We start from the raw sequence: 17,247 nt of genomic DNA, 5'->3' as shown, positions 1-17,247 counted from the left end.
GATGCAGTGATCCTTTATATCTCCCGAAAAAGGCCAAGAGAGTCCACTTTCCACAATAGGAAGAGAGGTCCCTGCCAAGACTAGCTCTTAAGTGTACCAAGACCTCAAACAGATCATAGGTCTCCCTCACCTACAAGGACAGAGCACAGCAGCAGCACAGCATCAAGAGGGCCAGGGTTCTTTAAACTAGTCAGTGAACACCACAACTCAAATGTTTGTCAATCATCACATTCCTCATAGTAAAGGAATCAAGACACCCGGGTTTTGGAACATAACAAACACTATTTACCTAGTAATCAATAATTAAAGTTCTTGCCTAGGGTAAATGATACAAAAATAGGTAATGAGTATCCCAATACATCACTCACAAGATCAGTTAGTCTAACTTTAAACTAAAGCAGTACAAAATGGTTTCTTTCACACAATAAAGACAAGCATTGTACTCACGTTTCTTAAAAGCCAATTGTGTCGTAATTTCATTTTTTCTTACAGAAGCATAGTGGAATGTGAAGAAACATGGGCAAAATACAATTAATGTAACCTATAGATTATAAACAGAAATAATGTAATATTCTTTCATTAATGCTAAAGATGTACTGCGTTAATAGGGGGCATGGGAAAATATGCCAACTGCATGGCATGAACCATAGTTAGTGGTAATAGTCTGATGATATTATCTTATAATTTGTAACAAATATTCCACAACAGTGTGGTGTGTTGGTGAAAAGTTGTTGTATGGGAATTCTACACATATGCATGATTGTTTTGTAAGTTCACAACTTCTGTAATATATATATATATATATATTTTAAAAACCAATTGTGTCTCCAGCTTTAATCTCAGTGAAAGAATTTTTTAAAAACATATATGTTTCCTACATCAGAACCAAGGGAAAATGGGGGTGGTGAGCAAGATGCCCTTGATCCAGAGTCCCTGGAATAGAAAGCATTCTAGAAACTAGTGATCATGATCACATTCAAGTCATGGTGTTTGAGATGGTGGGTCCACACTGATGTTTTTCTCCTTTATCATTGGCATATCATCTTGTGAGGATTGAAGACTGCTGGGTCCTCAGCCATGTGGGTGGCTGGATGTGGATCAGTTCATTGGAGAGCGCTTTTGCACTCTTCTGTAGGCCTGTGTGGCAAAGCCTCCAAAATCAGATTTCTGGAGGGATCTTGGGCCAAAGAGGCTCAATTTTTCTGATGAATTTCTGTCCTTATTCCCACTTCTGGAATCCTTTATGCTAGAATTTGGGCCAGGTAAAGCTGTGGAAGAACCAGAAGTGAACCAACCACTGGGTTTCTGCTTAGGGGAAGATGGAGGTATGCTGCTTGGAGTAGACTGGGCTTTTCTTTTTGAATTACCTCTTCACTCTGTACCTTTATTTTGTAGAGTGCTTCTGCCATTTGAAGGTACTTGGTGCCCTCAGTGGTAAGACCCTTGTGGGGTGTGTAGCCAGCATCTCTCAGCTCTGCCTTTTGCTCAAAACGCTGAATGCTCTCTTGGGTCTATTTTGTGATCGTATAACCATTGATGACATGGGTAGATTTAGCTTTAACCACTGAGTCTGCAATGCCAGTGGCAGGTGACAGGATCACAGCAAGGGAGGAATACACTGGCCTCTCCTTCTTCCATCTTGGAGTCACAGGCTTCTAGGAGATGCAGTCCATGTCTGATGGAGGAAGAGTGATGGGTGTAGGGTCCTTGAGGGCATCATCATAGCTGAATGCCTGGTGATACATCCACATGTACAGGGACATCTTGCCTAGAGGCCCACTAGTCTCAAGAGCAGATACTTCTGGTTGTCTCAAAACCACTGAAAGACTGTAATCCACGTGCTTTTTCTAGATGGAATTTCAGAGTTGAGTCCCTGCCACCACAATGAAATGATCTGAAAATTATGCTGACAGATATTAATGAGGAACATTGTAAAGCTGCTGAAAATTACCAAAGCTTCCCAGGAAGGGTTCATCCAGAGGTTCTGCTTCTCCACTGCCATGAGGCTGCCCATGGCCTGAACTCTGGCACTAAATAGGTTCCAAGGACCCATGTTTCTCTAGAAGCTGTGATGCACTCATGCAATCCAGACTCAAGCCATGTTAAGGGTAATTTGTGGCAGCAGCGACACCGAAGGTCTCAGGTACCAACCCAAGAGCACAGGTTGCCTGAAACATGGCATCTTAATTCGATGCAAGAATACTCTTCAAAGGACTCTCTCTCTCTCTTTCTACCAAGGGAGTGTTTCCAGTTCCCCACTTCTTGCTAAGGCTGAGTGCTACTTCTGAAGAGAGTATGACCTCTTCAGCATTACTCACTGCAAAATATAAGGGACTCCCATCTACTGGGGAGACTGGAAAGCCATTAAAATTGTCTTCAGGCAATTGAAGCAGCCTGTATGGGTAAAAAATATAGAGAAGTGTTCCAGATAAGGAAGGAGATGTGTACACACTCATGGATGAATTTGCAGACTCTTTTTCTTATTTTAATTGGTAAATAAAAGAAGAAAATCAACTCAACTTTCATGAGAACATAGAACATTTAAAAAAGAATACTAATTACAGAAGAGTACTAGAGATTATTTTAATTATACGCTCATCCTCTCATCTACTATTCCAACATGCTTGAAGTTTTAGCTTGCCAAATTTCTTCTCTTGGACCCTCAATTTTCTTGTATGTAAAATGAGGATATTGATAGCTATCTCACAGAATAATTGTAAGAACCTCATAAAATAAGTAATGAAAGTGCTTCAAACAGTGAATAGAACACAGTGGGTTCTCAATATGCATGAGTGGAGGAATACACCACCATAGGTTTGGTTTAACAAAAAGCCTTACATTTAGATAAGGCTGTAAACCTATAAGTATTGACAAACTCTTTAGGCAGTAATTGTGCTCACTAACTTAAAAACAGACTACATATGCAACCAGGGTACCAGGGATTTCAAGTTACCCTTCAATTCTAATTACACAAACAAGAAGAAAGGCAACAAAAGTCTCTTTTTCTGAATAGTGTGACTAACTGCATGCTTACTTTAGAAGAGTCACATTGGGAAACATATTCATACAGAATTGGCATTTTAGAACTCATATTTAGACAGCATACAATGACACTAATACATATGACTTCAAAAATATTCCTTAATTTATTTGGAAGAGTAAGGTACTTGAATGAATATAAATAAATAACAGGGAGGTGAAGAAGGTCAGCCACCACATCAGGGAGCCAAGAGTGCCTACAACTCCAAGCAGGAGAAATACATCCATCATCCATGGGGAATCTAAGCCGCCTCTTGATATACAGATGGAGTGGACATATCCTAGGGTCTGCAGGATGGAGGAATAGAGTATGGATTAGAGTGGAACTATTGAGATTAGTAATGGAAGAAATTGCAGTATTGATGTGGAGAAAGTGGCCATGGTAGTTACTGAGCGTAGGGAGAGGGAAGAAAAGATATGATATGGGGGCATTTTCAGGACTTGGAGCTGTCCTGGGTGGTACTGCAGGGACAGATGCTGGACATTGTATGTCCTGCCATGGACCACTGGGTGGACTGGGGGAGAGTGTAAACTACAATGTAAATCATCCATGTGGTGCAGCAGTGCTGCTAAATGTATTCACCAAATGAAATGAATGTCCCATGATGAAAGAGGTTGTTGATGTGGGAAGAGTGGGGAGAGGAGGGTGGGGGGGTATATGGGCACTTCTTATATTTTTTGAATGTAACATTTAAAAAAAATAGAGAGAGAGAAAAAAGAACAATGAAGTTGGAGGACTCTCACTTCCTGACTTTAAAGCATTTTACTAAGGTACAGTGATAAAAACAGAATGGTACTGGCATAAAAATAGATTGACCAAAGGAATCAAATTGAGAATTAAGAAATAGATCCTCACATCTATGGTCAAGTGATTTTTGACAAGACTGTGAAGCTCACTGTAGCAGTTTGATATTATTGATGAATTCCAAAAAGAAATACTAGATTATGTTTCCAAACTGGTCTTTTTCTTTGGGCATATTAGAGTGTATTGGATTCAGAGGTTTTACTTTTACTTGATTAAATAATGATTAAGGCTTTGATTGGGCCATTTCAGTAGGGCCCAAAGATAAGGGAGTTTGGCGTTTTTGAGCAGGACCCCTTGGAAGTAAGCACATAGAGGAGCTTGGTCGAAAGGAAGGAGAGAAGGCCCCAAGAAAAAAAAATACAAGCCATTCACCTGGCAGTTTACAGCTGGCCTTGTGGAGAGAACAAAGCAGCTGAACCCAGACAGAATCAAGCCCTGGGGAGAAAGACAAAGCCTAAAGAGTCTGGCCATGGAGTCTGAAGAGGAAGAGGAAGGCTGAACGTTAAGAGCCATCTTGCTCCAACACGTGGCAACAGACTTTGATGAGGGAAGTAACTTACACTTTATGGTCTGGTAACTGTAATCTTCTACCCCAAATAAATACCCTTTATAAAATCCCAAAGGTGTCTAGTATTTTACATCAGCACCCCTTTGGTTGAATAATACAGCCACCCAGCTAGGCCAAAACAGTCTATTCAACAAATGGTGCTGGTCATCCATGTGGAATCTAAGCCCCCTCTTGATATAGATGTGGAGTGCACACAACCATTCTAAGGTCCACAGGATGGAGGAATAAAGTATGGATTAGAGTGGACTTACTGATATTCTATTCATGAACTATTGTGATTAGTAGTCAAAGAAAATGTGGCATTGATGTGGAGAAAGTGGCCATGGTGGCTGCTGGGGGTAGGGAGTGGGAGGAAGAGATGTGATGTGGGGGCGTTTCTGGGACTTGGAGTTGTCCTGGGTGGTGCTGCAGGGACAGTTACCAGACATTGTATGTCCTCCCATGGCCCACTGGGTGGACTGTGGGAGAGTGTGGGCTATGATGTGGACCATTGACCATGAGTGCAGTGGTGCTCAGAGATGTATTCACCAAATGCAATGAATGTCTCATGATGATGGAGGAGATTGTTGTTATGGGGGGAGGAGTGGAGTGAGGGGGATTGGGGGTATATGGGGACCTCATATTTTTTGAATGTAACATTAAAATAATAAATAAAGACAAAAAATGGTGCTGGGAGAACTGGATATCCATATCCAAAAAGAAATAAAAAGGACCCCTATCTCACACCTTAAAGAAAAATTAGCTCCAAATGGGTCATGAACATAAATATAAAATATAAAACCATAAAACTTCTAGAAAAATAAGTAGGAAATAATCTTATAGATCTTATGGTAGTGCTCAATTCAGCAGTATATATACTAAAATTGGAATGATACAGAGATTAACATAGCCTCTGCACAAGGATGATATGTAAATTTGCTAAGTTTTCTATATTTTTGATAAGGGTTTGATTTCCATGCTATATAATGAGATCATATAACTCCTCAATAAAAGAGCAATAAATCCAATTAAAATATGAGCTAAAGATTTAAACAGACATTTATCCAAAGAAGAAATACAAATGGTGAGAAAGCACATGAAAAAAATGATTAATATCACTACCTGAGCGGCAGGCTTGGCCCAGTGGTTAGGGTGTCTGTCTACCACATGGGAGGTCCGCGGTTCAAACCCCGGGCCTCCTTGACTGGTGTGGAGCTGGCCCATGTGCAGTGCTGATGCACGCAAGAAGTGCTGTGCCACGCAGGGATGTCCCCCACGTAGGGGAGCCCCACGCTCAAGGAGTGCACCCCATAAGCAGAGCTGCCCAGTGTGAAAGAAAGTGCAGCCTGCCCAAGAATGGCACCGCCCACATGGAAAGCTGATGCAACAAGATGATGCAGCAAAAAGAAACACAGATTCCTGTGCCACTGACAACAACGGAAGCGGACAAAGAAGACACAGCAAATAGACACAGAAAACAGACAACCAGGGTGGGGGGGGGAAGGGGAGAGAAATAAAATAAATAAAATAAAAAAATATATCACTACCTATTAGGGAAATGCAAATCAAAACTACAATGAGATATCATCCCACACCTTATAGAATGGCCATTATTTTAAGAAAGGAAACCAAAAAGTGCTGGAGAAGATGTGGAGAAACAGGAACACTCCTTCAGTGTTGGTGGGAATGTAGAATAGTGCAGCCTCTGTGGAAGAGAGATTGGTGGTTTCACAGAAAGCTAAATATAGAACTGTTGTATGATCCAGAAATCCCTCCATTAAGAACAGATCCAGAAGAACTGAAAACAGTGATGTGAAAAGACATTTGCACACCAATGTTCATAGCAGCATTATTCACAAATGCCTTAAGATGGAAACAACCCATTTGTCCTTCAACAAATGAATGGATAAACAAAATGCGGTATATACATATGATGGAATACTTTGTTGATGTAAGAAGGAATGAAATCGGGGCATATATGACAACATAGATGAAACCTGAGGACATTATGCTGAGTGAAAAAATCCAAATACAAAAGGACAAATATTGTGTGGTCTTACTAATATGAATTAAATGTGAAGAATAAAAACATGGAATTAAAACCTAGAATATGGGTTATTAGGAGATAGGATGAGGACAGTGAACGGGCTGATGCTTAATGCATATAGAAATTTTAATTAGCTTGACTATATAAGTGAGGGTATGGATAGAATTGATGTTGAAAATTATAGTGAGTATAACACAGCTCGATTATAAATGGGATTGGGGCTGAAAAGCGTAGTATAGGAATATAAATGTCAATTGAAAGAAAGCTAAAGAATAAACTGGGGAGTGAATAATAGTGAACACAGAGGCAAATGAGGGTTGTGGTTAATAGAACAAATATAAGAATGTTCTTCCATGAATTAGAACAAAATTACATCATTATTACAAGGTGGTATGAATATGGTAATGCATGGGAAAAACAATGTAATTTATGGACTATAGTTAACAACAATATTGTAACATTCTTGCATCAATGTCAAAGAAGGTACTGTATCATCACTAAGGATCAATAATAACAGGTATGAGAGTTTTTCTTTTGCACTAAGGGAAATGTTAAAAATTTACTGAGGCAATTATTGTACAGCTTTGTGATGAAAGTGAGAGACACTGAGTGTACACTGTGGATAGATTGTACAAGTCATGGGACTGTATAACACAGAGAACTATGTAGTGGAAGATGGACTATAGTTAACAGTAAAAATATGAGAGTGTTCTCTCATGAACTATAACAAATGTACAATACTAATACATGGTGTTAGTAATAGGGGGTCAGGAAATGGATGTGGCTCAAGCAATTGGGCTCCTGTTTACCATGTAGGAGGTCTAGGATGCAATACCCAGGGCCTCCTGGTGAAAGCAAGCTGGCCCACACAGTGAGCTGGTGTATTAGTCAGCCAAAGCAGTGCTGATGCAAAAGACCAGAAACTGGTTGGTTTTAATAAAGGGTATTTATTTGGGGTAGGAGCTTACAGATACCAGGCCATACAGCATAAGTTACTTCCCTCATCAAGGTCTGTTTGGAGCAAGATGGTTGATGACATCTGTGAGGGTTCAGGCTTCCTAGGTTCCTATGTTCCTGGGGCTTGCTTTTCTCTGGTTTCAAGATTCCTTTCTTCCAGGGGCTTGCTTCTTTTTCCTCTGTGTGTTGACTTCCTGGGGCTTCAGCTTAAGTCTTCAGCATCAAACTCCAATATCAAAACTCCAACATTAAAAGCCCTTGCATCAAAAGCTCCAACTCTGAACGTGAGAGAGTCTGGGCTATGATGTGGACCATTGACTATGGGGTGCAGTGATGCTCAGAGATGAACTTACCAGATGCAATGGATGTGTCATGATGATGGGAGAGAGTGTTGCTGTGGGGGGAGTGGGGGGTGGGTGCGGTGGGGTTGAATGGGACCTCATATTTTTTAAATGTAATTAAAATAATAATAATAATAAATAAATAATTAAAAAAAAAAAGCTCCAACTCTGTTCTTGGCCATGCCTTTTATCTGTGAGTCCCCACCCACCAAGGGGTGGTTAGTCAACACCCTAATCATAACTCATTCATGCCCAGGTACAGATCAGATTATAAGCATAATCCAATATTTCTTTTTGGAATTCATCAATAATATTAAACTGCTACAGCTGGCCCACACAGAGAGTCAGCCCATGCAGGAGTGCCACCACGCATGGGAATGCTGCCCCATGTGAAAGTGCTCCCTATGCAGGAGTGCTGCCCTACACAGGAGTGCTGACCATTATAGGGAGCTAGCACAGGAAGATGATGCAACAAGAGACACAGAGGAGAGACAATAAGAGATGTAGCAGAACAGGGAGCTGAGGTGATGCAAGAGAATGATCACCTCTCTCCCACTCTGGAAGGTCCTGGGATTGGTTCCTGGAGCCACCTAATGAGAATACAAGCAGACACAGAAGAACACACAGTGAATGGACACAGAGAACAGACAATGGGGTGTTGAGGGGAGAGAAATAAACAAATAAATCTTAAAAATATAGGGAGTGTATGGAAAAATGTACCAACTTTAGGCTATGGACCATAGTTAGTAATAGTCAGATGAAGTTCTTTCATAATCTGTAATAAATATTCCACAAAAATACACAGATATGCAGTGTTGATAGAGGGGTGATGTACATATCAAAATCTTATATTAGGCAGTAGTTTCTTAAAACTTACACCCAAAACATAAGCAATGAGAAAAGTAGATAAATGGGACCATTTCAAAATTAAAACCTTTTTTTCTTCAAAAGATTTTGTCAAGAAAGTAAAAAAGCAATCTATTCAATGGGAGAAATATTTGGAAACGATTTATCTGATAAGTGTTTGATATCCATGTTATATAAAGTACAACTCAATGAAAAAAAGACAAACATTTAAAAATAAGCAAAAGGCTTGAATATACATTTTTCCAAAGAAGAAATATTAATACAAATGGCCAAAAAGCACTTGAGAAGATATCCAACATCACTAGCTATTAGGGAAATGCAGATCATAACTGCAATGAGATATCATGTCACAACTTATAGAACGGCTAGTATTAGTAAAATAGAAAACTACAAGTGCTGGAGAGGATGTGGAGAAACAGGAACACTCCTTCAAAGTCAGTGGGAATACAGTCCAGATTCTGTGGAAGATAGTTTGGCAGTATCTCAAGAAGTGGAATATAGAACTGCCATATGATCCAGCAATACTGTGTTACTGTTAGGAATATATTCAGAAGAACTGAAATCAAGGACTCAAACAGACATTTGCACACAGGTGTTCAAAGCAGCATTATTCACAAGTGCTAAAATATGGAACCAGCCCAAATGTCCATTAACTGATGAATGGTTAAACAAAATGTGGTATATACTTATAATGGAGTACTATTCAGCTGTAAGAAGAAATGAAATTGGGATGCCTATAACAACATGTATGAACCTTGAGGACATTATGTTCAGTAAAGTAAGACACAAAAGGGCAAACATGGTATGGTCTCACTAATATGAGCTAAATACCATGAGTAAACTCATGGAGGTAAACTCTAGAGTATAGGTTACTAGGAAATAGAACATGGGTTGAGAAGGGGAACTGATACTTAATGTATTCAGAATTTTTAATAAGGTTTATTGTCAGTGTGAAAATGAATGGAGTTGATGGTGGTACATTATAGTATCACTAACATTGCTGATTTATAAATGTGATTGTGGCTGAAAGGGGTAGTTCGTGGATGTAAATGACAATTGAAAGGAAACTAGATAATCTAGGGAATCTAAAACAGTGATTTCAGTGGTGGATGAATATTGTGGTTAACAGTATAAATATAAGAATGCTCTTCTACAAAATGCTAAGAATATGGTGATTCATTGGAAAATTACAACAAATTTACTTAGTATTAATGTAACTTATTGCTGCTATATTTTGTAATATTTTGAAGCAGTGTCAAAAGATGTTATTTCCATTCTAAGGGCCAATAATAGGGGAGTATAAGGAGATACAGGATTTTTCCTTTTGGAGTTAATAAAATGTTCTAAAATTGACTAAGGTGATGAGAGCACAACTCTGTGATGAAAATCAGAGCCACTGAGTGTATACTTTGATGGGATTGTACAAAGCATGGGACTGTATAACACAGGGAATCCAGTGGTGGAAGATGGACTGTGGTTAACAGGACAAATATGAGAATGTTCTTTCATGAATGATAAATATATAATACTAATACAGGGTCTTAATCAGGTTGGTGGAAATACACCAAATTAAGATACGGGGTATAGTTAGTATAAATATTTTGATGGTGCTCTTCCATAGTTTGTAACAAATGTCTCACAACAATGCAAGGTGGTTTTGATGGGGTGGTATATGAGAACCTTGTATGATGATATGTGTATATTTGTTTTGTAAATTCACCAACTTTTACTATATACTTATTGTTTATGTATGTTCATACATGAATGACATATTCAATAAATTTTTTTATATTTTTTCTTTTACTGCAATAAAATTTTATATAAAAACATCCCTTAAAAAGTTAACCTACACACAGCCACTTTGTTTTCAATTCTCCATTATCTCTATTATTGGAATGTTAAAGTCCTTTTTATTTATAAATTCCACATTTACTATCTGACTTACATTTTATTCTTTTCAAAAAATTCCTAATGTACATAAGACATGGAGACTTTTATCCCTGTGTTTATTCAAAAGACATACAAACAACTGTTTACAAGACTAAATGCATATTTTCTTGGCAAATGAGAGATACCTGTAAAAGGCAAGTTTAGCTAATGGATGTTTTTCTTCTGTTCTACTATCTTATATTTAAATCAGTTGAAATTCATGTGAGGAAGGTTCATCACATGCTATAGGGAATAGTCTCTGTTTAGAGTAACTGTGCAGTGATTCTGTGTTTTCTGGCCACTAGTGACAACTGGAAAGCTGTTATGAGAATGAGTTCTCCAGAGAACATGCTCTCTTCTATGACCCACTGGTGAAGATTCTTCTCTTTCTTTCTCTCTCTCCTTCCCTCTCTCCCCTTTCCCATTTTTTTTCTTCTTCCTTTTTTCCCTCAGTTTTACTCTCTATGTCCTCTACTCCCATCCCCAAGACCTTTTTGGTCAAAAGCTGTAGGGAAATGTGGCTGTGTCATTCCACTCTTAAAGTAAATTGAAAAAAAAACACAACTGATTATCTTATGAATTTAATAGTAATAAGTGTACCTTGAGCACCCCAGTCATTTAATAAGACTGAGCTTGATCTTGATTTAATTGTTTTGCAAAAGTAGAATAGAGTACATCCCATTTTCTGTCTTCATCCACAAATTATTAGACTAAAATGAGAAAAGACACAATGATCAGGACAATTTTGAGGGGGTAGCTGGAGTATTGCAGTCATGAACAGCTTCAGTCTAGTTAGCCCTAATGATCTTGAAGAGGTAATTTGTGATGTATTGGTAGATAAATGGGAGTAGGAGGAAAAGGGAGTAGAAGGGCCTTAGAGGTTACTAGATTCATGTCTTAATTCTCCTTATTTCAACAGACACATTATCTGCTTTCACTTCTTTCCTCACACGGTTATGTATTTGACTCATTTTAAACAGCTGCTCTGTTATATCTCAGCAGCTGCTGCACTTCTTTGGTAAGTGAAGTTCATAAGAAAAGCAGTTTTAAAATTACTTCAGAGGCTTACAGAGCAAAGGATACTTGATAATGATATGCTAGACAGTACATCAACCATAGCCATGCTATGACATAGGCAATCTCTGGCTTCCCAATGAAACTAGAATGATTGTAATCTTTGAAGGACCCATGCAGAAGCAGTCAGAGGAGGCTGAGTATAGTGAGATGCTTTTGGATTTGGAGTTTGAGTTAAGAGATTTGGGTTCAAATCTTCCCTCTACCACTCACTAGAGCTGTGTGACTTTATGCAACTCATATCACTGCTCTGAGTCTCAGTTTCCTCATCTGGAAAAGGTGCCTGCTGAGAAGACTGGTATGAGGATAAAGTGAGAAAATGGATGTTGAAATGACTTTATAAACTGCAAAATTGTATAAATGTAAGGTATTTTTACTATTAGTTATAACAGAGAGAGAGACATGAACCACTTAATAAGGGGCAACAATTTCAGTGAAAGTAGGACCAGGACACCTACATTCTAGTCTAACTCTACCATGTTTAGCATCATTTTCCTCACCTGTAAATTGGGAACGATTACAAACCCACATAATAAGATTCTTGTAAGGATTAAATGTGAAACAGATGTTAAAATTTTTTGTAAATTGTTAAGTTTTATAACAGTTTTTTATATCTTGCCTGTTTTCATAGCACCTGGCTTAGTAAGTTGCTTTACCATCAACTATATTGTTGAAGCATGATATTAAAGCAGTACCTCTCTTGGGCTTGCATTCCTCTCTTATTCAGACATTACCACTATGAAGAAATGCAAAAAGTACTCTTCCATATTATAAAATTGGTGTTTCAGTTTGGATATTTGAAGTTAGAAAGTTCTGATTTTGTCATTCCCTCTCTGCTTACTATGTACCCAGCACTGCTCCAGGTGCTAGGGGTTCTAAAACAAGAAAGATGCAAGCCCTATGAAGTGCTTACACTGTAGTAGGGGAGACAAATATATAAACATATAATTACAGAACAAAATAATATGCTTGCATAGGGTTGTATACAAGTGTGAAGAGAATATCAAGGAGGGAATGAGCAGCTTTAATATCTGAGGCAAGGAAAATGAAATTTGACCTGGATTTTAGGGTTAAATTGGGTTTCCTCAGGAAGAGGGTAGGGATATTGGGGAAGATATGCTAGACAGATAGAACAGCATATGAAAGGGCATGGAGGTGTGAAAGACCATCGTGGAATCAGGAATATTGATTAATGCTCTCCACACTCAAGATTCTCTCTCTCTACCCCCACTTAACCTCTTCCCTGTCATATTCATGTTTATATCTCTTCTTTTCCCAATTTCAAAAGCTAGCATATTGCTTTGTATATTTATAGATTTTCAATAAATATTTTATTAAATATTTCATTTTGTACTGATATAACCTCTGATATATGCATAGAAGTATGCATCCACAGTCAGTTTACCAAAATGATAACCATTTGGGGTTAGTAGATGTGGGTCAAATGATAGAGCTTCTGCCTACCATATGGGAGGACCCAGATTTGATCCCTGGGACCTCCTGGGAAAAGCACGTAAAGAAAGCTTGCCTGTGTGGTGAGCCAGTGCTCACATGAGTGCCTTCATGGTGAGCCAGTGCCTGTGCAAGTGAGTCGTGCAGCAAGGTATGATCCATCAAAAAGAGAGACAAGGGAGCTCTCCAGAACCAAATCCCAGTGAATCCTAGAGGAGAGAAAATGAGAAGAGAAGACAACACAGACAGCAAAAACAGCAGGGTGGAAGGAGGGGAAGGGGAAAAACAAAAAAATTAATAAATCTTAAAAAAATACCATTTGGTTCTATGTAGCTCTGGCAACTCAATTTTGGTAAGCAGGTTTAACGTGATTTCTAGTGAGTCACTTTTTAAACAGGGGTGACTTCATTTAAAAAATCTGTCTATAATTGACTTTGCATCTCAATCAACAGTAGCAGTGGTTTGTCTGGAAAGAAATTTTATACAAAAAAGAATAAAAATAGTGAGAACAATTAGAACAGTAACTTTCTTCAAATGCCCAAAAATTTATGTACTTAATCTTGTCCATGAAATATTTTGATAGATGCACAACTTTCAATATTAGTTATAGGTAATGTCAATGGTAATGACACAGTAAGGACCTCTGAAAATCTGGTCATCCATATAAGCAGTGAGAAATCAGTCAGAGGTTTGCAACAATTCAAGGCATGTTTATTCAAGAAAAAATGGCTGAATCTTGATAAGAACAGTGAGCTTTATGGTGCTTTAATTTGCCATATTCCCATCCCTCTCTCTATAGCTTTGTGGTGGCCCTGAAAAATCAACAGCCTCACAATCACAGAAGTCATGAATATCAGGAGTCTAGCAGCTAATAAAGGGGACAGAACAAGTTTAGAACTCCTCAAAAGTCCTACACCAAAAGAATTATCATTATGTGACCCATCTGACAGTTCCTTGGAAAAAACTGAATTGCAAGGTTTGCCTTTATTTGACCCGATTTGGAGATTGTTTGCTGTGAACAGCTTTTGTCCCTGGGACATTTATAAAAGGCCATTAGAGGCAATTGTTTAAAATCATGGCTCCCTGAAGTGGTGATAACAATTGGGCAAAGAAGAAGCATAGGTGCGCCCAGGAAAGACTTGAGAAGGTTTGAATCTCTCACCTGTGGATAAACTTGAGGCTTTGTGCAAGGATGAAATGAAGGATAATATAAAGTTGTCAAAAGCCTTCCAGAATGAACACAAAGCTGCCTGACAAAGGGAGAAAACTTACTCAAAGTATTTGAAGAGATCTCTGTTGAATCATTAGCTGACTGCTAAACTACTGTGAGCAGAGATTTCAGTGGGCACATATAAAAAAAGAACAGACTTACATAATTACTTCAGAAAATCACTAAACTAACAACAAAAACCCTAGGGAAAGAAAGAAGTCTGATTTCCAGATTTCCCATATTATATTATTTAAAATGTTCAACTTCTAACAAAAAATTATGAGACATTCAATGAAATAAGAAAGGATAAGCCTTACATAGGGAAAAGTCAACCAATAGAAACTGTGTCTGAGCAAGTCCAGATGTTGGAATTATTTTATAAAAACTTTAAATTAACAACTTTTAAATATGTTTGAAAAACTAAAGCAAGCCATTTCTAAAGAGCTAATGGAAAGAATAAGAATGAAGTCTTATCAAAAAGAAAATATCAATAAAGAAAATTTATAAAATAAAAGACTAAATAAAACATGCATATTTGAAAAGTACAATAATTGAAATAGAGAAAATTCCCTGGAAGAACTCAAAACAGATTTAAGCTGGCAGAAGAAAGACTCAGTGAACATTATGAAAGGTCAATTGAGATAACCCTATATGAGGAGAAGGAAGGAAAAAGAACAATGAAAATGAATAGAGTCTCAGAAAAGTATGGGGCACGATAAAGCCTACCAAAATAATGGGAATCCTAGAAGGAGAGGAGAGATAGAGGCAGAAAGAATATTTAAATAAATGATGGCTTATAATAAAGCTTACAAATATATTTGATGAAAGACATGAATCTATATATCCAAGAAGCTCAGTGAACTCCAACCAGGAAAGATGCATAGATCCACCCTTAGATGCATAATAATAAGAAAGACAAAGAGAAACATTTTGAAATCAGAAAGAGAGAAGCATTTGTCAAAAACAGGGATTCTCAATAAGATTAACAATTGACTTCTCATCAGACACTTGGAAGTAAGAAGGCAGTAAAATAATATATTTAAAGTGCTGAAAGGAAGAAAAAAAGTCAAAGAAGAATTCTATATCTGTAAAACTATCCTTCAAAAATGAAAAATAAATTAAGACATTCCCAGGAACAGAGAGTACCTGCAACTGCAAACAAGATAGTTCAATCCATCTGCCCCATGGGATCTAAGCTCCTTCTCAATTAGAGAAGTGTGGGCGTCACCATCCCCAAATCCTCAAGATTGGGGAATGAACCATGGACTAAAGTAGACTTCTTATTATTCTATTGTAGACTTAGTATTATTCAAGCAATGGAAGAACTTGTGTCATTGATATAAAGGCAGTGGCCATCAGAGGTTTTGAGGAGAGGGAGTGGTAAGAATAGATGTAAAATGGGGACATTTTCAGGACATTGGAATTGTCCTGTGTGACATTGCAATGACAAACACAGGCCATTATACACATTTTCAAAACCTATAAAATGGTGCAGGGCAGAGTGTAAACTATAATGTAAACTATATTCCATGATTAGTAGCAATGCCTCTATATATGTTAATCAATTATAACCAATGTACCACACTAATGAAAAATGTTAATGTGGAAAAGTGGGGGAGGAGAGGGGCATATGTGAATCCATTATATTTTTAAGTAACATTTATATAATCTAAAGTTTCTTTAAAAATAATAAAAGCCAAACATTTCAAAAAAACTGAGTGAGTTCCTTCCAAGTAGACACATTTTATAAGGTAGGTACACTAAAGGGAGTCCTTCAGGATGAAATGAAAGGATGCTATTCAATAACTTGAAGCCATATGAAGAAATAAAGAACACTGGTAAAGATAACTACGTAAGAAAATATAAATGTCAGCATATATGTATTTTTTGTTTTTCCTATCTGACTTAAAAGCAACACAGAGCAATAAACTGTGTTGTTGGAATTATAATATATAAAGTTGTAATCTGTGTGAGAGTAATAGCACAAAAGCATGGGGAAGAAACAGGTATATATTAGAGAAAAGTTTTTGTATAATATTTATTTTAGCCTGCTGGGCTGGCAAAAGAAATATACCAGAAATGGGTTGGCTTTTACAATGGAAATTTTTTAGCTTACAAGCTTATAGTTCTGAGACTATGAAAATATCAAAATCAAGGCATCATCAGGTGATGCTTTCTCCCTGAACAGCAGCTATGAGTGACTCTGGACTCCTCTGTCACATGTCAAGGCCTATGGAAGTGTCTGTTTGTCTCTCCCTTCTCCTCTGGGTTTTGTTTTCAGCTTTTGGCTTCTTTCATTTTCTCTGCTTCTTCCCCCCATGGCTTTCTCTCTGCATCAGAATTTCATTCCCTTATAAAGGACTCTAGTAAGAGGATTAAGATCCAACCTGGGCCATGCTTTACAGATGTAAGGCAATCAAAAGGTCCTACTTACAATAGGTGGTTTACACCCATGGGAATGGATTAGCTTTAAGAACATGATTTTCTGGGGTATGTATAATGCCACGCTATCACACTACTGTATGTTAGTATTAATCCAAACTAGATTGCTATAAAGTGAAATATTAATCCACAGAACAACTGTGTGCATTTGCCATCTCTCTCACAAAAAATGGCCAAGTGGGGGCAAGATCCTGCCTGAGTGAGCTGTTTTGGGAACCAGAGAGCATGAGGCTTCAGGGCATTGATCTGGAGAGAGCTGGATAAAAAGATGAATTGCTGAAGGTAAAATCCTGAGTTTTTTGCACCTGAGGTTGGAAACTGTGGAATGGCTAAGCTCCAACTTCAGAGCAAAGCAGCGACAAGTCCCAAGCCCCAACGCACTGGCCACTCAACAGAAGGGAGCATTCTCCAAGAGTGGGAGGGTTCTGGTGAAGGGGGGAAAGGGATTTCCTCTCTGTAGGTTTGGTTGCCTGGACCCCTTTGAGCTTTGAAGAGCATACCAGTGGCTCCAGGAAGAGGCGAGAGGTGAAGCTGCTG

At 38.1% G+C, this 17,247-nt stretch overlaps 1 protein-coding gene, 1 non-coding gene and 1 pseudogene across 14 annotated transcripts in view; 1 reads left to right on the top strand and 2 right to left on the bottom strand.

Moving 5' to 3' along the window:
• Positions 1-17,247, bottom strand: part of ZC3H12B (zinc finger CCCH-type containing 12B) — a 786,782-nt gene that overhangs the window by 102,169 nt on the left and 667,366 nt on the right. For 9 of the 13 annotated variants that reach the window (XM_058291728.2, XM_058291732.2, XM_058291730.2 and 6 more), the window contains 2 exons: positions 13,135-13,267; positions 11,133-11,242 (listed from right to left, as the gene is read on the bottom strand). The exons of 3 other annotated variants lie outside the window; for them this stretch is intronic. The gene's annotated coding sequence lies outside the window, so the exon portion shown is untranslated. The remainder of the gene's footprint in view (positions 1-11,132; positions 11,243-13,134; positions 13,268-17,247) is intronic. One more of the 13 variants, XM_071213168.1, reaches the window with a different exon arrangement.
• Positions 1,099-1,814, bottom strand: LOC101414644 (putative monooxygenase p33MONOX pseudogene; annotated as a pseudogene).
• Positions 5,246-5,349, top strand: LOC111759655 (U6 spliceosomal RNA). Its single transcript, XR_002793573.1, has one exon. It is a non-coding gene; the product is annotated as a U6 spliceosomal RNA (small nuclear RNA).

This window comes from Dasypus novemcinctus, chromosome X, assembly GCF_030445035.2.
Source record: "Dasypus novemcinctus isolate mDasNov1 chromosome X, mDasNov1.1.hap2, whole genome shotgun sequence".
Lineage (NCBI taxonomy): Eukaryota > Metazoa > Chordata > Mammalia > Cingulata > Dasypodidae > Dasypus > Dasypus novemcinctus.
Note: the sequence above shows the minus strand (reverse complement) of the source record. Positions and strands in the feature narration are given on the sequence as shown.